Consider the following 25,986-nt stretch of genomic DNA (forward strand, 5'->3'; position numbering starts at 1 on the left):
TGCTTCTTTGATTTAAGAACACTGAAAGTCACTTTTTGCCCCCAAAATACTTCTCCCAGCCCTCATCTTGGAAAGACATGGCCTTGGTAATCCCTTCCTTGTGGTAAAGCAAATAGAGTGGCTCATCAGTGTCATTATTACTAAGTTACATAGTCCTCCCGTTTACCACCCACTGTGTGGGGTCTGGCTCCTTTCCTGAGGTCTGGCCCCATCAGACCTTTGCTGCTTCATCTCCCAGAACCACATCTAACTACTCTCTATTTCCTTCTGAGGTTATGCGTCTGATTAGAGATATACACAAGTGTTTCACAGAGATGGGCTGGTTCCCACCAGCAAGATGGTTATAATGTAATTAAATAGTTGACTTAGGGAAAAAAGAAAGATGGGTCAATCAGAAAGAGGTAGGTCATGAAGAAAAGTCATATCATGAAGAAAAGAAAAAGTCATGAAGTAAAGAAAAAGGAAAGAAGGCATCTTGGTCCTCTGTACTTGCTAGAGGAAACTTATGTGCATAAGACATCTTACCCTCATGTCAGAAAACAATCACATTACATAACTCTCCTTGGTCTGTTTTCACAATCATTAACTTTTTGATTATGATTTGCTTTCAGGGAAAATTTATGATGGCCATTCTGATGTGATTACAGTAATCCAAGTACTGCTCAAAGGAAGCAATACATTGACCATTTGCTATTATACATCAGGCTACTGAGTGTGGTTAATGTGAATCTACCCTGAATACTAGCTCCACTCTCAGGCTCCTGAATAAATCAGTTTTCTGGGCCTTCAAAGTGGAGGACTGGGTTAGGCTCTAGCAAACACATAAAGAATGTCCATTCCCTATAAGCCTCCCCCTTGCCTACAATGCTCTTTCTTGTCACTTTTGCATCTTTGGATCAAGGCCAGTAAGTGGGACTTTTATGACTCCCTTTTCCTCCATTCTCAGCCAGTGTTGTTTTCTCTGGCCTTTGAAACTTCATAGCACTTTATTTATACAAATCTGTCTTAGAACCTTATAATATTTTATCTTGCATTACAATTATTTGCCTTGGGCCTTCTCTTTGCTTAAACTTAACACTCTGAGAAGGCAGACTCTTTTTTTTCTTTGTGTGTCCCAATGCACCCAGCACAGCAAAGTGCTGAATGAACTAGAAGCATCCTGAGAGAATTGATAAGCATGCCGATGTGTGTGTATGTGTAGGTGTTGAGAGGTTGTTTGTGGAGCAAAGAGATTTTGCTGAGGGAGGATATGCCCAGTCCTAATGTCATATGGCATGGGAGGGCAAAAAACTAGTTAAACACAGAAGAAGAGTCCAGGTCCCTGGAGTAAGGGCTACTATTGTAGACACTGTTTAAACCACTTTGCACACACCATCTCCCTTTTCATCTTAACGATCCTACGATGCAGGTGAGGTTTACTCTCCCAATTTTATAGTTGAGGAAACTGAGGCTCAGAGAGATTAAGGAACTTGCTCAACATCAAGTAGGTATTAGTGCAGCTGGCTCCATGCTCCATCTTCTTGACTGTTATGCAAGAGTGTCCTGCCCTAGCTTGACCTCCTTTTTTTCCCTTACAAAAAAGCTATATAGAGAAAATGGGGCTAAGTGTCATGCCATGGAAAGAGAAGTGGACAATGGTCTGGAGGTGGGCTGGTCCTACTGAGCTACTGGTGGCTCCTTAGGTGACTGAGGGGAGAAGGTGGCTGCAACTTAGCCAGCCTTTTCTTATTTGCAACTAGGGATAAACTGTCTTTCTTATCTGACAAGATATCTTTGGAGAACATCAGATTATAGGTGTGAATGTGTTTTGAAAAAATTGTGGAAAAGGCAACATGGCATATTCCGAGTCTTTTTTTTAGAGAGGGCGATTTTAAAAAGCCATTCTTACAACATGACTTGAAGGTCATTTGAAATCAAAATGGCATAGAGGTCCCTAACTTTCACATTCAGTTGGAACTCCCTCCTCTTCTTTCTTTAAATGCCTGTAGCAGGCTGATTAATGCCCTCTGCCAAGAGGTCCACATCTTTACTCCCTGAAACATGACTTATGTGGCAAAACAGATTTTACAGATGCGATTAAGTTAATAATCTTGGCATGGGGCAATTCTCCTGGATTACCTGCAACCACCAGGCTTGTCATAAGAGGGAGACAAGAAGGTCAAAGGCAGGAGGAGGAGATGGGACAAATGGAGCAGAGGTTGGAGTGATGTACTTTGAAGATGGAGGAAAAGGCCATGAGCCAGGGAATGCAGGTGGCTGGTAGAGGCTGGAAAAGACAAGGAAGCAGATTCTCCCCATGAAGTCTCCAGAAGGAGGACAATCTTGCCAACACTTTGATTTAGGCTTCTGACCTCCAGATCTGTAAGAAAATAAATTTGTGTTGTTTTAAGCCACTAAATTTGTGGCAGTTTGTTACAGCAGTCTTAGGAAACCAATATGATTTCCTGCCTCTCTTTCTTTCCTTCCTCCTTCCCTCCTCCTACCCCTCCCTCTTCTTCCCCTCCCCCTGTTGGCTTCTCCCTTCTCCCTTTTCTCTCTCCCTCTGTCCCTTCTCCCCCTCTGTCTGGCTCTCATCCCTTTCCTCCCATCCTTTTCTCCCTACCCTTCCCATCTTCTCCCCTTTTACTCTCCCCTTTTGGGAGTAAACAAACCAAGTAGTAGTTAGAAAAAGACCTGATGATTTAATAGTGATTTCTTTCTTTTTCTTTTTTTTTTTTTTTTTTTTTTTTTTTTGGTTTATGGGATTTTTAAGTTTTCTGCTGATTATTATGAGCTCTTGGTGAAGAGATTAATTCAGTTACCATGATTTGTTTCCTTGTCTTGACTTCATAAAATCACAGGAATACAATAATATAGTTATACATCCCCTGGGCTTGAAAATGCCCAGTAATTACAAGTGATTCACGAGAACAGCTTAACTTGTAAGGGATTGTATTGTGCTCCGTAGTAAGCAGTCATTTATTAGGTTTTAAAAATGCCTTTAGAAAGGATATAATGGGTTCATCAATTAAAAGTATGTTTGGAAAAAACTCTGGGGCTGTCAGTAGTAATTCTTCTTCCCCTCAACTCTCCTTTCCGAAGCGGCCAACTTGTGTGTGGCTCCGCCATGTGTGCCCTCCTTTCCTCGTGCTCCCTGGTGATGGCGGTTCCACCTGAGGAGAGCTGTGGGGGCCTTGCTCAGATGGCCAGGCCTTTCAGAGCCGAGACCGTGGTTCTCTTTCTCAGCCTGGCCATCCATCATTTCATTAGAGCGAGGTTGCCAAATTGACACGTCCTGGCGAAAGCCCCCGATACCGCAGTGGAGATGTGCAGCGTCTCCTCAGGCAGCCGGGTCGCTGTCCTCGTTACTAATGCTCAGCCCTGTCGCTAACAGATGGCTGAGAGTGATCTTCCAGGGGAATTCAGCACCCTTGTGGCAACTGGCACTTCTTCCAAACACACAACTTGTAAAAGTTCTTCTCTTCCCCTGCCCTAGAATAGGCCTCTGCCTTCCTAACTCGAGTGGGAGAGGTTGCTTTCCCTTCCGCTTTTTGCAGAACGGAGTGTGCAAAGCCTGTGCCCCAAGTTTCCTTTCTTGGGAACATGCCATGGCTTTCCCTTCCCCAGACAAGGCTTACGGACGAAGTCTTTGCTCCTTCCTTCCTGGGACAGACTGAGGCTACATCACAGCTGCCCCATCGTTTCCTCTTTGCTTCTCGCCACCTCTTTGTTGCTTCTTTCTGTTCCTTTTCCTTGCTAGTACTTTCCTGGGAGTCAGCCCGCCTCTCCCCACAGCTAATCTTCCTGTCGGTGATCTGCCTCCTGTGGTTTCCTGGGGGACCTTGCTACCTGCCTGCTTCCTGGCCACATAGGCTCTTTCCAGTCTTTTCACTGCTTTCCTGCCACCCTCCCCACGGACTTCTCTGTCTCCCCTCTCACACAGATCCAACTCTTCCATCTGGAAGCACTTCACATAATGCTGCAACTGGCAAATGTTGGTTGACTTCTGTCTCTCCATTCATACCAAATATTTTCGTTTCCCTACTTTTCCTCTTACACCTTGCACCTTACATCTAGCACCCATCCCCAATATTCCACTGAAAACTGTAGTCTATCTGTCTCTGTTACCTCCCACTCAAATTCTCTGCTCTTTCCTGAGATATTCTTGGTTCATGCTATATTGGACACTGCTGATTACCACCTGCCCAGCATACACACAATTTAAAACTTGATTTTTCACCTAGTTTCTGGGCTTTCTGTCTCCAAAATCCTCCATATTCTCTCATTTCTGTTGATTTTTTCCTTCTAAATTGTTATAATTTATCTTGTATTGTCAATGACCACTACAATTGATTCTACATTTTCTATGCCAGTCTCTCTCTCACCAGGCCCCAGTACACACACTCAATGTTAGGGATTCTGGTTCCTGCATACATGATATTTATTTTTACCTTTCTAACTTTGTTCATATGTTTATCCATTCAGAAATATTTATTGAGAACTGATTTTGTGCCGGACACTGTTCTAGTGGGGATATAATGGCAAATAAGGTAGACGGATTACTGCCTTCATGGAGTCTGGAGTCTGATGTGGGAAACCAATGTTAAACAAATAAGCACACAAATAAGAGTTAAATTTGCAAATGTGGGAAGGGCTTTAGAGGAGAGGAATGTGGCATCCTGAGAGAAAAACATGGGCAGGAAGGAAGGTAGAGAGAGGAATCTCTCTAATTAGGGAGGTCAGAGGAAGTTGAAGTCTGAAGTTAACTAGATGCAGGGGGTGAGTGACGAGTTTTATGAGCTAGCAGAAACAGCATGTGTGAAGGCCCTGTGGTATAAGAGATTGAGGGACTTGGTGTAAGAAAAGGCTAGAGGTGAGCAGAGACCAGATCATGCAGGGTTTGCAGACCATAATGAGAGGTTTTAAGGAAAGTGGAGGAGGAGGACATGGTCAGACTTGGGTTTTGAAAAGACTCTGTTCATTTAGTCCACTGTAGCAGTGTCAATTCCTTTTCATTGGGCACACATTTTTGAGACATACCAGAAAAGAGAGCTGGCGGACTAGTTATTGTGAACTTTAAGTCTGTGGAGAGTTTTCAATGAAGATGCATAAGGCCCCAGGGAACCAGTCTAACAGATGTTGTCAGCAAGGCAGAAGGGGTGAGAAGTGCTTTGGTTTAGCCAAATTCCTCTGGGGACCTCTCTCAGACTCAGCTTCTGTGGCTGAGTTACATTGCCCTGATCTGATATTCAAGAATAACAGCTGGGGCTGAAAGAAGGCGGTGGTGGTAGCTGTGTGCAGGTTGCTGTGGGTAATTGGAGGTAAAAAAAGGAAAAGTGGCTCACCTAATTGCATTCTAAATTACAGCCATTGTTCAATCCCTTCCTTAAAAGTACTTGGTGCATTCAAGAAGAAAAGTCCTTTCTGGAGTAGGGAAACAATAGGGGGGGAGGGGTGTCCAGGGAGGGGCTGGATGAACATATATTCACATCCCCTTACTCAAGGTGTTATGTTTGTAAGCACAATTTTGAGTGGCTTGCTCAATTATTTTCACCCTGTGTGTGCTAACGGTAATAAACTTAGAAAACTGAAACACATGAGTCTACGGTAATTGTTTTTTAGATAGTGTAATAAGTCATGATAATTGCTTGCAAAGCATTTTCCCCCTCCTTGTCTACAGGGGTAAATACATTAAAGCCACGTTCCTGTATACTCTTTTACAATCTATTAGCATAATAACGCATTGTAAAAAAGCCCTGCTGCTGTGGGAAAGTGTGTGATATTGGTCCATTAGACACCTTTGTCCTTATATACAGGAAGCTAATGGCACTCTTTATGGGCATGATGTTAGCTTGGTATATGCTTGTTACCAACTAATAGGTCCAGAGCACGAGGTGCTGGTTGATAAAAGTTATCCAACACTAACAATCCACCATGATTCTAGCTTCTTGCTTGAAAATTGCCTTTAGTCCCATGCGAATGGGGAAGTCATCTTGATAAATTTAGCTGCAAGTCAAGTTATAACCAATGTTCACAGAGTGTAATCAAATTAGATCTTAAAGCCTTTAATTTCATTATTAGCATGTATTATTTCTCAAACCTTGTAATTAAATAGCATATTAGGAATAGATAATTTTTTCCCTTTTATACATTTATTAGGTATCTGGGGTTAAATTTGGAGCTTTGTTATAATATGCATCTGTGTATCCTTAAGTGAGGATGGTTTCTTTTTTATCAAAGTATAATTGAAAATATATTAGCTTCAGGTGTACAACATAGTGATCGAACATTTATTACAGGATGGCTTTAATGATACCTGAGGCATTAGAAAAGTAACTGGTTAACTAAACTAAGGGAATTTGTGGCAAATAAGATATCATTATGTTTACCCAAGCACTGTTATAATCTGAGAGCTGTATTATTATCCAAATTATACAGAGGGAAATTAGACACTCATTATTTACTATTCTTGGACATTTTGTGAGTTTGTACAAAAATTTTCACTGCACACACGAGATTAATTCTTCCTGAGGTTTACATCTGGTTTACCATAAATCAAGAACTTCTGAAGAAATGTTCTTTTCTTATTCTCAGTTAGCAGTAAGAAATCCCCGACTTTGCAGTTATGAAACAGTGAATGTTGTGCAAAGCGGAAGGCACGTGGGGTGCACACAGAGGCAGAGCAGCGATTCAATGACTGCCAAGGGCATGGGTGGCCCCTTGTGCAGCCAAGTGGACTGGCCTGAATCTCTGAGCAAGGTCTGGTCTAGAGGCTTCCTCTCCACCCAGTTGCCTCTCTTCCAATCTCAAACAGGGCCTGTTGCCAGGATTGGCCAAATTCCCAAGAAGCAGGTAGCTCAGCGGCTCTCAGCCATGGCCCCATATCAGAATCACCCGGGAATATTTAAAAATTGCAGATGCCTAACCCCCACCTCCCCACCCCCCATTCCAATCCAACATGTGACTGGAGTTGTATTCACTGTAGTTGTTCCAAAGGGTGGATAATGGGAGTGGTGGGGGCCTGATGGCCCACTCTTGGCTGGCTGCAGAGCCAGGTGCCACGCTTCCAGTGAGCCTGGATCTACCCTGCCCTGGAAGTCACTGGTGCCTGATCACTCCTGACACAATTATAGCAGATACATCATCCCTGGCTTAAGATATTCCTCTCTAGGTATCATAGGTAGAGAATTTGCTCATCACTTTGCAAATATTTACTAAAAAGTTACTTGCCAGTTGCCAGGCACTCTTGTAGATTCTAGGGATATAATAGTGAAGAAAACAGGCATTTTTTTCTGAAACTAGAAGGGGGGGAATAAAAAAGAGAAATAAAGTAAAATGCATACCAAATAGGAGGTTGCTTCCTAGGAAGGAAAGACACCTGAAGCTAAGATAGAGAATGGCAACTTCATGTCTTGCAAAGATTCACTCACAGAAGTGGAGCCTTGGTTGTTGGAAGAGGCTCTGGCAGGAGCCAAGCCAGTCCAAAAACTCATTCTGGACTGCCTGGGGTGGATCTTGCCTTTTCATTCACTGTAGTTACATTTTTTTCCTGTCTGTGACATGAGGACATTGATATAATTTGCTTCCCTTGGAACTGACTCTTCGCCACACCCACTTGAGTCTCCCTTAGATATTGGTGGTCTTTAGTGGTTGGGGTCACCCGTGTCTTCATCTGCTCAGGGGCAGGCTGGTTTTTAATCTCATCTACAGAGAGCAGCCCCTGAAAAAGACTCTTAGATTACAAAATATCTCCTCCTTCTTGTCATTTCTGTCTCCAGACCCCTTCATAGCTGAAGCCCCAAGAATCAGCTTCATTTTTCAAGGATCCTCTAGGGCACAGTCTGCACATGGAAGTAGAATAATGATGTTCTCAAGGACTTCCTTCCCACTCCTGCAGGGGAAGCCCTTGGTGCCAAATTATTGACACTGCCTCATTCTCTGCCACATTGAATAAATACATTTAAAATGGGATTAGTTTGTGAGTCCTTGGCTTGATTTATAATACATTTTATATTCAGATGTGCTGCTACTGTTTATCTCCACAAAATAAATATTAAAATTGTGTTTGAATCTCACATTAAATTTATATTCTTGCTATTACAATTTTATTTCTGTCAAGTGATAATCACTTTTCAGACATAAGGCAGAAGTAAAAGCACATATGCAAATAAAAGTAGTTATTATTTCTCCTTAAGATGTCTCCTTAAGGTCTTACTCTGGGCTTACTCCTTTCTCACATACAATCTATATAATGAATATTGGGATGAATATGAGCTCCTTGGTTCTCACAGTGTATCTAGGCAATTTGTTTCTGTTAATGAGGTTGTTTTTTTTTTCCATTTCTTAAGATCCAGACAAAAGGGAACAGTGAGTCCTTTGTCATCCACTGTTGTTGGGTGTCCAGTTGGTGCCAGAGACCCACAATTGGTAATAACATGCTTTAGATTTGTATTTTCAGTTAGTGGGGATGGGAACTGCTAACATCCACACTTTTTTTTTTTTTTACTAGTTGCCCTTACAGCTAGTGGCCAGGGACCACATGTATGGGATGAGTGAAGTTGGGGAACAGCTTCAGTCATGGAACAACTCTGCATCAAAACTATGATCTGATCTGGTCATCACACTATTTGAAACCATACTACAGCATCGCAGTTCAGCCTATTGGATCAATAATAATAATAATAATAATAATAATAATAATATAATTGGGATGATTAAACCTCATTAGTTTTGAAATCTTGGTTATAGAACTGGTGTGAGGAGAGGAATTGTAAATTACAAATTCAAGCAGTCTTCTGTCTCTAAAAGTGGACACTATTTAACTTTCGGAGAATTTAGGGATATAGCTTTGAAAATTGTGGTATTGTAACCCAAAAACCTCACTCTCCCTAAGGACTGACTTTCGAGGGTTTTTGTTGTTGTTGTTATTTAATTTTAAAGTAAGCTGTTTAATCAGAATGATACCAAAAGAAGTAATACCTGTGCCTTTTGTAAGCTATTTGATAATCTCTCATGGATAATATTATTAAGAATGTGAATTATCACAACTACCATATAGTGAATGCACAGGCACTGTGATGAGCACTTCACATATATGACTTCATACCATCCTACAGAAAACCTATGAGGTAGGTATTATTATTGTACCCATTTTACAAATGAGAACACTGAGCCACAGGGATTTTAAATAATGTCTTCAGAGTCATCTCATTGACTCAGTAGTGGAACTGAGAGATTCCAAAATGCATTTGTCTCATTCCCAAGTTGGCGTTCTTGCTCAGTATCCTTTGTGCCCTATGGAGAAGATTTTTGAAAATGTGGAAGATAAAGTTGATATGCGTTTTTAGCTGTTTGATCAAGTGTGTATGAAGAACACTGAGGTAACAAGGAGTCTTAGGTTTCAGTTTTGGCTTAATCACTTATTATTTTTGTGTCCTTAAACAAGCACTTTTACAATTTGGGGTCTTAATTTCTTCATCTGAAAAACAGGACTAATGATACTTAACTCAAATCAGAAGTCAGGAAAGCATTTTGTAATTTAAGAACACTCTGTGGATGCCTCAAATTCTCTCCTTGGTTCTATCTTACTCAATATTTTCATTATCTTGAAGATAAGTAGGCCATGATTATCAAATTTGTGGATAACATAAGCCTAAGAAGGATATCTAATTTGTTGAATGAGACAATCAGGACACAAAAAGGTACTGTAGACTGAACAAATGATCAAGACATTCATGATGAAATTGAACCACTTTAAAAAGTCACATAAAGGACAATGGTATTTAGTTGATTCCAAACTAATGACTGACATTGATTGAGCAATTACCATGTGTCAAGTGCTATTTTCAGCTCTTTACACACATTATTATACAATTCTTACAACTGCTTGGAGTAGGCACTGTGCATATTCTCCCTTTACAGGTAAGGAAACTGACTCATGAAGAGATTATTTGCCTAAAGCCATTAAGCTAGTAAAGGGAGGAGACAGCATGTTGAGCCCAGGAGATCTGGACTCTTTAATTCTACACCAAAGTGTGTTGTTGAGAGGGCTCACACAGGTTTTCGGCCATGTTAATAGAAATATTGCATCTAGGTGAGAATTAGTAAGAGTGAGAATTAGGCAACATACTCTTGGATGTTCTACAAATTTTATATGATTATATTCATACATCGAGGGTCCTTGGCAAACCAGAGAGCATGGAGAGAAGAGCTGTGAGGATGATATCATCTAAAGGAATGCTTGGGGGAGTGTGGAAATGTCATCCTTGGAGACAAGGACCTATGAACAGCCATCTTTAGGTATTTGCCATAGGGAAGCTAGAATTGAACTCTTTTGTGAGTTTCAAGGAGCAGACCTGAGCATATGGAGAGATATTAGGGTAATTTCTGCTCAATGTAAGTAAGACTTGGCTGAAGATGAAATCTGCCTGCTAGTAGAATGAGCCTCTGCTAAAAGTCGGCACTCAATCATAAAAAGTATTCGGGCTGAGAACACTCAGGTGGCTTCCCACCAGAGAGCTGAGCTGTTAGTAGATTTCTGTATCAGTGGGAGTATCCATAGTTTTATAGTATCCATATAATTTATATAATTTATAAATATATAAATCCATATAATTTATAAATATATTTATATATATAAATATATAATACATATAGTTATATATAATATATATTTATATATAATTATATATATTTGTATATATAATTTATATATATATAAAAAATATATATAAATTATATATACCATATATATTTATATATAATTTATATATAAATATATATATTTATAAATATATAAATCCATATAATTTATAAATTATAGTATCCATATAATTTCTAATAGCTTTTCCAACCTCAAAATTCTACCACTTCGTTCGCTAACTATACAGGCCTCATGCTTCATCCTTAAACGTAGATATTTTTCTGTGGTAACCCCAAAAGGTTCATGATTAACTGCGCTTGAGCTTTATACATTTCATTGATGAAACAGCCACAGTCGATTAGGGCAAGGGTAAACACTTGGACCAATCTGGCTCAGTCAGGTTCTCTTGGAATTTGGGATCAGTTGTCTCTCTGGAGCTGGGTGGTACTGAAGCTGTGGAGTTGCAACAACCATTTCCATGCTGTAAGTGGGGAAATTGAAAATACTGATTGGCAAGGAAACAGATAAATAAAGCAGATGCACAGTAAGGATCTCATGTAAGATGAGAAATCACATGATCCAAGGAGAGAAAGAGAAACTGAGAGATGCTGAGGCTCATTACTTTGGTTCCCACTGGCTTATAGATTCTGGACTTTAGTTCCCCAAGCCTGGCTGGCTTGCTGCTTCTGGGTTCAAGGACACACACTGGATACTCCCGGTTAGTTACCATTATTGTGCTCAAAGCATTCTGAATAGGTTTCTATAATTTGCCACCCAAAGTATTTTAACTTTAGACCATTCTTTTTAACTAGGGTAACTCTTCTTTCTTTGTATCAAAAACTTACTTTCACTGTCTTCAATTGACCACTTAACAGTGGCAAGTCATTACAGGTACACATTTTCCCCAAAGATATAATGGTTATAATTAAGTGATTCAACAGTACTTTAATGCAGAAGGGCCTGGGCTATCCAAATGTCAGACTAAATTATAAAGTGAGCAGAACTAAAATGCCACAGGATGTAACCATCCATAATTTATGAGTAGTAGGATCAGATCAGTTCATAAAATGAGCTAGAATAATTTTTTCATGGTTTCATATGTTTTTATTAAAAGATATATCTCACTAGCAGTGAAATACTGAAGATTAATAACAATTCAGAAGAGTGAGGCATTCTTACCATATCCCTGGGACCTCATGTTTTTGATTGTGTACCAGGGGAAATGTCATTAGTTGAGGCACTGCTCTATCAGCCTTTGGGAATATGAACCATGAATATTTTAGGTGAGACATTGGTTCTCAGGAGGATCCCATACTGCTGTTTTTGCTGTGGTAGAAATCACATGTGTTTTCCAGGACAGACACCCTCTGAGATGTGAACAGTAAGAGGAATCCTTATAGGCTTCTAGAGCAGAGCCCTGCCTGCCAAGAATAAATCCAAACTGGAGATTGTTTGCCATGGGTCTATGTGACAGAAACATTTGCAATCGTGTCACTGAAAATGTTTGTTTTGCTGGGTCTACATGGCAAATAGGATACAGATCAGTGAGCAAAGAAATGGCTTGCTGAGTAGGCTGGACATCGTTGATGAAATGTTTGCTGGAAGCATGTACCATGAGTCTTACTTCTGTACCCCATCTAGGGGTTGCCACGCTGGCTGACAGCATTTCCAGCCTCAGCATTTATGAGAAATGAGCTGGAGTATTTGTCATCATTAAGGCTCTAGATTGTTTTCTAGGAGTGTTAAACCTTCTGACGGTATTGTAACTCACGGAGTTTGACCCACATCTCTCTTGAAGTTTGGAGAGGACGGCTATCCTTTACTTTTATGGAATAGGTGTGTTCCAAGTAGCTACCAGTAAAGTACATTGTATAAAGTAAATCCCGTTTCCCCATTGATTTACTTTATAAAACTAGAGATGTGTACGTACCATGGAAAGAAATCCACTACATGTTTGGTAAGGAGGTAGCTTAGGTGGCCTCTACTACAGTCTGATGGTGAAGCCCCCCAAATGCTGTCATTCATGACTGCCTGAAGAAGACAGTAGTTCACCATTAGTACCCTAGTTTTCTTCTATGAAATTTCCCTGCACCAAGGCTTCCTCATAACCACTGGACATCTGCTGTGTATTTCATATCCTGTAGGATTTCCATGCAAGCTGGGAATCTCCTTACACTATACTCATGATTTTAATCTCTTTTTTCTCTTTAAAAATTTTGTTAAAATATCATTTAGCCAAGCTGGACCATAACATCATACACCAGTTCAAATCTCCAAAGATGTCATTGTTGTGATACCAGGATGCAAATTGGGAACCCCAGGGTGAGTCTAGGCCTAGAAGATACTATACCATCATTTTAAAGTCAAGGAGCAACACAGGAGAATAGTACCTGAGAGATATAGTTACAGTCGGCTGAATATATTCCCAGATTAGAACTGTACATATGCATAAGATGTGATGAATGAACTGAGGGAAAATGAGTTAGAATTCACTAAAATAACAGCGCCCTTTGCAAAACTACATAAAACATGTTTACTTTTCAGTACATTGTTTTGAGTCTCAGTAAATATGAGTTATTAATTGCCCTGTGATTAGTGAAATCTATCTTTTCTTCATGGTTGATTGGGGAAGGAGAGGGAGCCTGCTGAAGTCAGTGCCTGAAACCTCTGTTTGGTTAGTAGCAGCCAGCACAGCATTCCTTTGCCTATGAGGGAAAGCGAATATTTTGAGAAATGAGGAAAAATAACTTCTGATGTTAACTAGATTCCTCAGAGGTCTAATACCTAGACTTGGTTTGTTTTTCTGAATTTTAATAAGTGGTATTGGGGTTTGTTCAATTTCCCTATTTTCAAGTTTTATTATATGCATCCAGAGAGAATGATAAATTTCTATAGTTACCGGGGCTTAGCATTCCACAAACTTGGTTAAACTCATTACAGTGCACCTAGCTATTCCGCACATGTAGCTCCAGTGTGGGTCATGTCATGTCCTCTATCCCTGTAATGAGTGTAGCACATCCCTCTCATTATGGTGAAGAAAAGCCTCCACTGCTGTTGTTTTCTGTCCTACTAACATCCCTGGGACCGAAGTCCATGGCACTAAAGTGGGCTTACTTCTTTGACACCACCATGGCTTACAGATTTATTCAGTACTTGCCATGTGCCAGACACTGTGCCAAAGGCTTTGCTTGCATTCTCCCATTCACTTCTCTGTCCAACCTATTGCCATGCCACAAATTGGCAAACCAAAGCTCAATAGGTGAATTCACTTACTCAAGCCCACACAGCTAGTGGTAAGTGGCTGAGCAGGAACCTGAAACCAGATCAGTTCCTGCCAGGGTGCAGACTGGTAATCACTTTTCTCCACCACCTCTTTCTCCGATTGCCATTTAATACCAGGCTACTAGACCATGTCACATCAAAATGGGCATAATGCAGGCTGTCAAAATAAGGCATTCAATCAAGAAGGTTGCTGAAGGAGTTGTGACGGAGTATGGCTCTTACCCTGGTTGAAATTTCTGTGCTTCAAGACAAAAAGAACATGGTAGATTTTTTTTTCCTCAACAAACTTCATGATAAGTCTGTCATGTATCATTGACCTAAGAGAGGACAATAACAACCCAGAAGGGCACTTTCATTTCTAGGATATTCTAAAAATAACCTGTTTGATTAATAGCTATGTCCACAGACAATAGAAGTCCACATTATGGCTGAGGAAAGGGATACAGTTCTCCCCTCACTTCCCAGGTGTTTCTCAAACTGATCCAATTACTTAGATCACCTTATTCTGACTTTTTCATTTAACCTTTATGTATCCCTGGGATTTAATTTATTCAGGGTGAATAACCTCAACTCATGGGATGTTTTTGCCCAAAGCAGGACAGAGATAAACCATTTCTCTCAGAAATAAGCCTTAGTGACTTTTGTACCACAGTTTAGGGTACTTATAAACCATTGAGATGAATGCTCAATCAGAATATGGCAACAAAGGTCATCTTGAGGTCCAATGACCCTGTCTCTATTGTTACATCATTCAGTTATCCAGTTCAGAGAATCAGAAAGCCCTGCAGGTGGTGACCATGTGCCTCTATGAGATTCTTAGATAGTATTATCTCAGGACAGTTAAATAACTCATCAGTTTGGGGAAGGAGAAAAGAAAAATGAATTAATTGACCTGTTCATTCAAAAAAATTGGCCTAGAGAGCTGCAAGGAGTTTTTTCCTTAGAAAAAAAACAACTCTATTCCCAATATTGAGACAAGAACTCATCTATCTGAGACATAATAACAGTCTTTCTTAGAGGATTATGGACAGAGAGTACTTACCCAGAGTGTTTTGATTATATTTTCCAAGCATAACAGTTTATAAAAGTATGAATAGAAAATTTCAAGTATAGTGTTGTAGATAGTAATACAGTAATAATGATAATAATGATAATAATAATAATAGCCACAGATTCCTCTTATCCTTGCATACATGCATTTTTGCCATGTGAATTGGCTGCTGTTCCTGTCAAGAGTTGGAGTCACTTTTTCTACCCTTCGGCTTTCTTTGACCAGTAGAATGGGGCAGAAGTGATGACATTATGGGCTTCAGGGGATATTGCAGTTAATCTTCTCAAGCTTTTGCTGTCCTAAGATGTCCATGTGAGAAAGCTTGGGCTAACCTCCTCAAGGATGAGAGACAACATGGAGTAGAGACATCACAGCTTTGGCTCCGTAAACCAACCAACCTGTTCACAGCTGACCCACCAGTTGCCTGCAGAATCACCCAGTTGACCCACAGACTTGTGACCAATCATAAAATTATTGTAAGCCTTTAATTTGGGAATGCTTTTATGCAGGTTACATATACTGAGTGTCATTCTAATACACACATACTTTAAAATGTAAATATATCTCTGGATGGTAGAATTATAGGTGACTTTATCTTTTTTATACTTTTATTTTTTAAATGTATTAATTTATTTGTTTATCATAGCTTTATTCTCAATATTATCACAATTTCATGTTTATTTTCTCATTATGCTTTTTTTTGTAATAGCAAACAGTTTTACCAACTTGGATTATATTATTTATTGTTCTTTTTTGAAAACATTTTTAAGTTTTTTAAATTTACATCCAAGTTAGTTAGCATATAGTGCAACAATGATTTCAGGAGTAGATTCGTTAATGCCCCTTACCATTTAGCACATCCCCCCCACACACAACCCCTTCAGTAACCCTCTGTTCTCTATATTTAAGAGTCTCTTATGTTTGTCCCCTCCCTGTTTTTATATTATTTTTGCTTCCCTTCCCTTGGGTTCATCTGTTCTGTGTTTTAAAGTCCTCTAATGAGTGAAGTCATATGATATTTGTCTTTCTCTGACTGACTAATTTCACTTAGCATAATACCCTCTAATTCCATCTACCTAGTTGCAAATGACAAGATTTCATTCTTTTTGATTACCGAGTAATACTCCATTGTATATATATGTCACATCTTTATCCTTTCATCCATCAGTGGACATTTGGGCTCTTTCCATATTTTAGCTATTGTTGATAGTGCTGCTATAAACATTGGGGTGCATATGCCCCTTCGAAACAGCATACTTGTATCCCTTGGATAAATACCTAGTAGTGCAATTGCTGGGTCATAGGGTAGTTCTATTTTTAATTTTTTGAGGAACCTCCATATTGTTTTCCAGAGTGGCTGCACCAGTTTGCATTCCCACCAGCAGTGCAAAAGAGATCCTCTTTCTCCGCATCCTCGCCAACATCTGTTGTTGCCTGAGTTGTTAATGTTAGCCATTCTGACAGGTGTGAGGTGGTATCTTATTGTGGTTTTGATTTGTATTTCCCTGATAATGAGTGATGTTGAACATTTTTTCATGTACCTGTTGGCCATCTGGATGTCTTCTTTGGAGAAGTGTCTATTCATGTCTTTTGCCCATTTCTTCACTGGATTATTTGTTTTTTTGGGTGTTGGGTTTGTTAAGTTCTTAACAGATTTTGGATATTAACCCTTTATCTGTTATGTCGTTTGCAAACATCTCCCATTCTGTCGGTTGCTTTTTAGTTTTGCTGATTGTTTCCTTCGCTGTGCAGAAGCTTTTTATTTTGATGAGGCCCCAGTAGTTCATTTTTGCTTTTCTTTCCCTTGCCTCTGGAGACGTATTTAGTAAGAAATTGCTGCAGCCAAGGTCAAAGAGGTTTTTGCCTGCTTTCTCCTCAAGGATTTTGATGGCTTTCCTGTCTTACATTGAGGTCTTTCATCCATTTTGAGTTTATTTTTGTGTATGGTGTAAGAAAGTAGTCCAGGTTCATTTTCCTGAATGTTGCTGTCCAGTTTTCCCAGCACCAGTTGCTGAAGAGACTGTCTTTAATCCATTGTATATTCTTTCCTGCTTTGTCAAAGATTAGTTGGCTATACGTTTGTGGGTCCATTTCTGGGTTCTTTTTTATGTTCCATTGATGAGTATTTCTTTTTGTGCCAGTACCATACTGTCTTGATAATTACAGCTTTTTAATACAGCTTGAAGTCCAGGATTGTAATGCCTCCTGCTTTGGTTTTCTTTTTCAAGATTGCTTTGGCTATTCGGGGTCTTTTCTGGTTCCATACAAATTTTAAGATAGTTTGTTCTAACTTTGTGAAGAATGCGGTGTTATTTTGATAGGTATTGCATTGAATATGTAGATTGCTTTAGGTAGTATTGACATTTTAAAAATATTTGTTCTTTCTATTCAGGAGCATGGAATATTTTTCCATTTTTTTTGTGTCTTCTTCAATTTCTTTCATAAGCTTTCTGTAGTTTTCAGTGTATAGATTTTTTTCACCTCTTTGGTTAGATTTATTCCTAGGTATTTTATGGTTTTTGGTACAATTGTAAGTGGGATTGAGTCTTTGATTTCCCTTTCTGTTTCTTCATTGTTGGTGTATAGGAATGCAGCAGATTTCTTTGCGATGATTTTATATCCTGAGACTTTGCCGAATTCATGGATCAGTTCTAGCAGGTTTTTTGGTGGAATCTTTTGGGTTTTCCATATAGAGTATCATGTCATCTGAGAAGAATGAAAGTTTGACCTCCTCCTGTGTGATTTGCATGCCTTTTGTTTCTTTGTGTTGTCTGATTGCTGAAGCTAAAACTTCCAATACTATGTTGGATAATAATGGTGAGAGTGGACATCCCTGTCTTGTTCCTGACCTTAGGGGGAAAGCTCTCAGTTTCCCCATTGAGGATGATATTAGTGTTGAGTCTTTCGTATATGGCTTTTATGATCTCGAGGTATGATCCTTCTATCCCTACTTTCTTGAGTTTTTTTTTTTTTATCAAGAAAGGATGTTGTATTTTGTCAAATGTTTTCTCTGCATCTATTGAGAGGATCATGTGGTTCTTGTCCTTTCTTTTATTGTTTGTGATGAATCACATTGATTGTTTTGTGGATATTGAACTAGCCCTGCATCCCAGGTATAAATCCCACTTGGTTGTAGTGAATAATTTTTTTAATGTATTGTTGGATCTGGTTGGCTAATATCTTGTCGAGGATTTTTGCATCCATGTCTTGCATCAGGGAAATTGGTCTATAGTTCTCCTTTTTAGTGGGGTCTTTGGTTTTGGAATCAAGGTAATGCTGGGTTCATAGAAACGATTTGGAAGTTTTCCTTCCATTTCTATTTTTTGGAACAGCTTCAAGAGAATAGGTGTTAACTCTTCCATAAATGTTTGTTAGAATTCCCCTGGAAAGCCATCTAGCCCCGGACTCTTGTTTTTTGGGGATATTTTTGATTACTAATTTTATTTCTTTACTGATTATGGGTCTGATCAAATTTTCTATTTCTTCCTGTTTCAGTTTTAGTAGTATATATGTTTCTAGGAATTTTCCATTTCTTCCAGATTGCCCATTTATTGGTGTATAATTGCTCATAATATGCTCTTACTATTTTTTTTTATTTCTGCTGTGTTGGTGGTGATCTCTCCTGTTCCATTCTTGATTTTTTTTATTTAGGTCCTTTCCTTTTTCTTTTTGATCAAACTGGCTAGTGGTTTGCCAATTTTGTTAATTCTTTCGAAGAACCAGCTTCTGGTTTCATTGATCTGGTCTACTGTGGTTTTTTTTGGTTTCAATAGCATTGATTTCTATTCTTTATTATTTCCTGTCTTCTGCTGGTTTTGGGTTTTATTTTCTGTTCTTTTCCCAGCTCTTTAAGGCGTAAGTTTACGTTGTGTATCTGAGATCTTTCCTCCTTCTTTAGGAAGGCATGGATTGCTATATACTTTCCTCTTATGACCATCTTTGCTGCATCCCAGAGGTTTGGGGTTGTGGTGTTATTATTTTCATTGGCTTCCGTGTACTTTTTAATTTCCTCTAACTTCTTGGTTAGTCCATTCATTCTTTAATAGGATGTTCTTTAGTCTTCAAGTATTTGTTACCTTTCCAAATTTTTTCTTGTGGTTGATTTCAAGTTTCATAGCATTGTGGTCTGAAAATATGCAGCATGATCTCAATCTTTTTGTACTTGTTGAAGACTGATTTGTGTCCCAGTATGCGATCAATTCTGGAGAATGTTCCATGTGCACTGGAGAAGAATGTATATTCTGCTGCTTTAGGATGAAAGGTTCTGAATATATCTGTTAAGTCCATCTGGTCCAGTGTGTCATGCAAAACCATTGTTTCCTTGTTTATTTTCTGATTAGAAGATCTGTCTATTGTTGTAAGTGGGGTGTTGAAGTCCCCTACTATTATGGTATTATTATCAACTGGTTTCTTCACTTGATCTTAGCCAAAAGGCCGAGAAGCGATCAACTGGTTTCTTTATGTTTGTGATTAATTGATATGTATATTTGGGTGCTTTCACATTTGGAGCATAAATGTTTATAATTGTTAGGTCTTCTTGGTGGGCAGACCCTTTAATTATGATAAAATGCCCTTATTCATCTCTTGTTGCAGTCTTTATTTTAAAGTATAGATTGTCTGATATAAGTGTGGCTACTCTGGCTTTCTTTTGTCGACCATTAGCATGATAGATGGTTCTCCATCCCCTTACTTTCAATCTGAAGGTGTGTTTAAGACTAAAATGGGTCTCTTGTAAAGAGCATATAGATGGATCTTTTTTTCTTATCCATTCTGTTATCCTGTGTCTTTTGATTGGAGCATTTAGTCCATTGACGTTTAGAGTAAGTACTGAAAGATATTAATTTATTGCCATTATGTTTCTTATGGAGTTGGAGTGTCTGGTGGTGTTCTTTGGTCCTTTCTAGTCTTTGTTGCTTTTGGTCTTTTTTTTTTTTCATCTTTTCTCCACTTAGAGAGTCCCCCTTATAATTTCTTGCAGGGCTTGTTTAATGGTCACAAACTCCTTTAGTTTTTTTATCTGGGAAACTTTTTATCTCTCCTATTTTGAATGACAGCCTGCTGGATAAAGAGTCCTTGGCTGCATATTTTTCTGATTCAGCACATTGAATATATCCTGCCACTCTTTTCTGGCCTGCCAAGTTTCTGTGGATAGGTCTGCTGCAAACCTGATCTGTCTTCCCTTGTAGGTTTAGGACTTTTTTCCCCCCTTACTGCTTTCATGGTTCTTTCCTTGCCTGAGTATTTTGTGAATTTGACTTGGTGTCAATTTGACTATGGTGTGCCTTGGTGATGTTCGGTTTTTGTTGAATCTAATGGGAGTCCTCTGTGCTTCCTGGAGTGTGATGTCTGTGTCTTTCCCCAGGTTAGGAAAGTTTTCTACTCTGATTTGCTCACATAACCCTTCTACCCCTTTTTCTCTCTCTTCATCTTCTGGGACTTCTATGATTCTGATGTTGTTCCTTTTTAATGAGTTACTGATTTCTCTAATTCTCAAATCGTGCTCTTTTGCTTTAGTGTCCTTTTTTCCTGCTTCCTTATTCTCCATAGTTTTTCCTCCCCTATCACTGGTTCACTGCTCTGCCTCATCCATCGTTGTTCTGGTGGCACCATTTGAGATTGCAGCTCTGTTATAGCATTTTTTATTTCATCCCAACTAGCTTTTACTTCTTTTATCTCCGCAGAAAGGGATTCTAATCTATTTTCGACCCCAGCTAGTATTCTTATTATCCCGATTCTAAATTCTGGTTCATACATCTTTCTTGTATCTATGCTGGTTAAGTCCCTGGCTGTCGTTTCTTCCTGCTCTTTGTTTTGGGGTGAATTCCTTTGTTTCATCATTTTGAAGGAAGAAAAGGAATTAATGAGGTAAAAAAATTAAAATAAAAAAAATTAAAATTAAAAATTAAAAACAACACACACACACACACAAATCAAATAATGATGCTAGATCCTAGGCATGTTTTGGTCTGGGTGTTGAAAGGGGCTTATAGATTAAAGAAATAAAAGGAAAAAGAAAAAAAAAGAAAATGCTTGAAAATTTGAAAAATGAATACAATGAGATAGAGTAAAATGAAACAATGGAAGTAAAATAGAGTTTAAAAAATTTACAGAAAAGTAAAAAATGTAGTAGAACAATTAAAGAAAAATATTTTTAACAAAAATTGAAAATAAAAATAAATTTTTTCTTTTTGTATTCAAGAAAAAGAAAAGAAACGTAAAAGAAAAAAAAATTGAATAGATGGACCAGCGAAGAGACTGAAACACGATTGAAATTACATCTTTTTCTCCTAGAAGTCAAAGTATGAAGCACTTTATAGTACATAAACTAAGCAGGTGAGAGACTTGTGGTGTTCCTCAAGAGCGAGGTTGGTCCAGTGGGCGGGTCTTAGTGTAATGGCTTCATTCCCCACTAGATGGTGCTGCTTAGCTTACTGGGGTGGATTGTTGTGGTGCTTGTAAGTTTGTTTGCATATATGCGGGAGGGGTGAAAATGGCATCACCCAGCTACCCAGTCTATAGCATCGGAACTCTGTTCTCCCCGAGCAGCAATCATGCACCCATCCTTAGTCTCTGGCTTCCATCCACTCCCTGCTTTTACACTGCCCATGACCAAGCCATCAGGTTGTCAGGCAGCACCTTCCTGACTGAGTTTTATCTCAGATGTGGCTGTTTTTCCCAACCCCTTACTTCTGAGGGACCACGGCTTTGACCTGTTCTGCCCCTCTGTAGGACGGTCTCACTGAGCAATGGCCAGTGCCGGCTGCACCCAAGAACATTCGCAGGACCATGCTGTTGCTGATGCCCAGAGACTGTGGCTGGGTGCCAGTACGCCCCAGAAAAAGTTTGCACGATCCTATAGCAGCAGTGTTTTAAGGATTATGCAAAATCACAACACACATCTGGCACCAGGCTTCACCCTTAACGGCCTTGTTCTAGCACCAGTGAATGTAGTTGTTCCCCAGGGTCCACTGGGGCCTTTGCCTGTGGGGCTGCTGCACAGCCTCTACCAAATGTCCTCCCAGCAGGGGAGCCGCCTCTCCTCGTGTGGCCCAAGGACCCCTGGAGTTCACTCTGCTCCTGGGGATTCACCCTTCTCACCAGAACACCACAAGGTATTGAGCTGCAGAGTTTCAGACTCTGTGCTCCCCCTGTTTATAAAGTCTTAATGGAATTTAAACTCTATTCTTTCACCTTTCTCCCTTTTTCGTTCAGTCCTTGCAGATGTTTCCACTTTTCCACTTTATCTCATACTGCTTTTGGGGGGGTGCTTTTCCCACACTCTCCACCTGTCTCTGTCCTCTCTCTGCAAGCAAAAACAGCTCCCTGTCCTCTGCGGCTTCTCTCTCCCCCATTTCACCTCTCCGTGCCACATACCTGTTGAGTTCTGTGGTTCAGGTTTTACAGATTGTTGTGTTCATCCTCAAATCAATTTTCTAGGTGTGAAGGATTGTTTAGTGTTGATCTGGCTGTATTTAATGGATGCAAAACATAAGAAAAACTTCCATGCTGTTCTGCCATCTTGGCTCCTCTCTTATTTTTTTAAATTTAAATTCAAGTTAGTTAAAATACAGTGTAGTCTTGGCTTTAGTAGAACCCAGTGATTCATCTCTTACATATGACACCCAGTGCTCATTCCAAAAAGTGCCCTCCTTAATCACCATTTACATCTCCCCAGCTACCTCCCCTCCAGCAACCCTCAGTTTTTTCTCTGTATTTAAGAGTCTCTTATGGTTCGCCCCACCTCTGTTTTTATCTTCTCTTCCTTCCCTTCCCCTATGTTATCTGTTGTTTCTCAAATTCCACATATGAGTGAAATCATATATTTGTCTTTCTCTGACTTATTTAGCTTAGCATAATACCCTCTAGTTCCATACTTGTTGTTACAAATGGCAAGAGTTCATTCTTTTCATGGCCAAGTAGTGTTCCGTGTGTGTGTGTGTGTGTGTGTGTGTGTGTGCGCGTGTGTGTATTACATCTTCTTTATACATTCATCAGTTAATGGACATTTTCCAATAAACTTGCATTTCTCTAATGATAAGATTAATAATGAATGATATTGAACATACTGCTGATTTTAATAAAATGACCATTGCAAACAACTAGTGATTGAGCAACTCAGTCACTTCCCTTAGGGAGTCCTTAGAACAGTACGTTCCAATTACCCATTGCTGTCTAACAACTCCAACCCCTCCAAAAAGAACCCTTAGTGATAGAAAACAACCATCATTTTGTTATGCTCACAGTTTTGTGGATTATAAACTTGGGATAGGCATAGTGAGGGTTGCTTATCTGCATCCTGATGACTGGAGTCTCAGCTGGGCTACTCAAAAGGCAAGAGATGGTTGAGACAGCCCCACTGGAGTTATATGCCCAGGGTTCTAGCTATAGGCTGAGTTCCTTGCCTTTTCTACATGTTGTGTCTGGTGGAGTTGGAATGTTCAAGAGAGCTCCTTCAGTCCCATATTTGGTATTTGGTCAGCCATCTCTCTCTCTCTCTCTCTCTCTCTCTCTCTCTCTCTCCCTCTCCCTATCTCCCTCTCTCTTTTCAAGGCTTTTCCATATGTCAAGCTTGAAGAGCAAGGCAGTCTCAGAATAGTCAGATTTCTTATTTGATGGCTGACTTCACTCAGAGTAAACATTCTAAGAGGTACAAGCTGCAAGCCTTCTTATGACCTAATCTTGGAAGACTCAGAATGTCCCTTATGTTGCATTTAATTATTTGAGCAAGCCACTGAAGCCAGCTGAGATTCTAAGGGAAGAGGATTACTACTCAAAAAATTTGTGGCAATCTTTAATCTATCACATTTCATTCTCTGGACATGAATTATTTACAATCCTCCTACATGCAAAATACACTCACTCTTTCCCAAAATGCCCAGCCAAATTATATCATATTGCAATATTGGGTGTCAAGGATTGCTTCACTGGAATCAGATTTGGGTTTGTGAGTCTCCTTGTGTGTGAATCATTGAGTATAGTTCCTTGAGTACAAATTATTATTGATATGAAAACTTGTGAACTACAGAAAAAAACTATTCCCTCCCCTACACAATATGCAATGGTGAGAAAGGCACAGTATAACCGGAGTATAAACACTTCCATCCCCCAAGGAGGGGGGCTTTGGAGAACATATAGCAATCAGTTGTGCAGAGAAAACCAGCCAGGTACATGTCATCAGTTCTTTTTCCTGGGACAGGAAATGTTATGGAATGAATGTGTTTGTCCTTCAAAATTCGTATGTTAAAATGCTAACCCCCAATGGGATGGTATTGAGAGGTGAGGCCTTTGGGAGATAATTAGGTCATGAGAGTGGAACCCTCAGGAATGGGATTAGTTCCTTTATAAAAGACACCTTAGACAGCTCTCTCATCCATTCTGCCATGTGAAGACACAGCAAGAGGTCTGCTACCAGGGAGAGAGCTCCCACTCTACAATGCTGGCACCCTGATCTCAGACTTCTAACCTCCAGAACTATGAGAAATAAATTTATGTTTATGTGCCACTCAGTCTATGATATGTTGTTATAGCAGCCTGAGATAACTAAGATAAGAAATATTCCTTGATTGAGGTTTAGTGTTGCTTCCTGGGAATAACTCCTATTCTAGAAATTGTTTCCATTTTATAAGCAAAGTGGAAAGAATCAAGCTTTTTTGGGTTTGAATTCTGACTTTATATTTACTAGCTATGTGACTATATAATTTATTTTATCTCTCTGAACCTCAAGTTCATTATCTATAAAAAGCATATAGTAATACCAACTTACAATATCATTATGGAGATTACATGAACTAATCTGTGTACTTAGCCTGGTACCTGGCACCAAACAACTGCCAATTTTCATCTTTTTGTGATGTTAGTTTAGACAGTGGCAAAATTGTCACAGGCCTTGAGAAGACCACAGGAACTCCCCCATACAGAGGCCATTATAGAGGAATCTCCTATAGAATTATAGAGCAGTGACTTGGAGCATGTCCCACAGAATTGTTGAATAGTGGACTTCTATTACAGAAAGGAAGTTTGAAAGAATCTAGTTAGCTCAGTTAGAATAATAATAGCAATAATAATAATAATAATAATGAAGCTTTCAGAAATTATCATGTTTTTTGAGGTCACTTACTGAATGCTATTCTTTAGCTTCAAGTGGCATTGTTTGTTTCATGTTCTATAATATTCAGTATGGCTTTATTCTTCCATCTCCTATAACGAAGCTACTGTGAACAGAATTTCAAGTGTAGAGAGTGGCACCAACATTTGACCTAACCTGGCTAACATGTTTGACCCTGCCATATGGTTCAGAGTTGAGCAGTTGTTCAGAAGTTTTCATAGTCCAAAGTAGTTGGCTGAGATCAATGATAGCAGGATGTTATGTTTAATATCAGCAACTGAGTGGAGGAGAGGAGGCACACCAGATTAGTGTGGCTCCACAGTTTTGTAACACAGTCCTCCATGAAAAGACAATGAGATGTGACCTCAAGCACAATGTTTGGATCAGTATACCAGGAGATTTAAGGAAATTCCATTGCACATAAATATAAATACTCATGGATAACAAATGAAAACGAAAAACTGAAAAATGTATTCCAAGTTTAATGATGACTAGTTTTACTATAAACATACCATCCCCCTCACCTTTTTTTTCTTCTGGAACTGTACCCAGAGAGACAAATAGGTAGTCAGCAAGTGCAGCAGGCAACATCAGTGCTCCACCCATATGCCTTCAATTTATTTACTACATCACTTCCCATCTCCTTGCCATATTCATGCACTCTGGTTCCCCCTGTGCTTTCACTTCTAATATCCAGCACCGGGATCTCTCTTTGGAGGACCTTCCTACAGGCCACTGCCTATTTTTCTAGAATGTTCCAAGAGCTAATGTATTTGGGAATTTACATCCCCTCACTGATGGCTGAGTTGTGCAGGAATGCAGTACTCTAAGAATAACTCTGAGGAGCAATCTCTACTATCTCTAGAAATCTCTGCATGGTTAGGCCACTTTCCGTGGGAGTTTCCTTGATACCTGACCTTTGGTTGA

General features: G+C 39.4%; 1 long non-coding RNA gene across 1 annotated transcript in view; it reads left to right on the forward strand.

Annotated features, from left to right (window-relative positions):
- Window positions 1-21,281, forward strand: part of LOC109279144 (uncharacterized) — a 38,444-nt gene extending 17,163 nt beyond the window's left edge. Inside the window, exon 3 of the long non-coding RNA XR_002086034.2 lies at window positions 21,154-21,281. This is a non-coding gene — a long non-coding RNA (uncharacterized LOC109279144). The remainder of the gene's footprint in view (window positions 1-21,153) is intronic.
- The last annotated feature ends 4,705 nt before the right edge of the window (window positions 21,282-25,986 follow it).

Source organism: Panthera pardus, unplaced genomic scaffold, assembly GCF_024362965.1.
Source record: "Panthera pardus isolate Hobbes unplaced genomic scaffold, ASM2436296v1 HiC_scaffold_8, whole genome shotgun sequence".
NCBI lineage: Eukaryota > Metazoa > Chordata > Mammalia > Carnivora > Felidae > Panthera > Panthera pardus.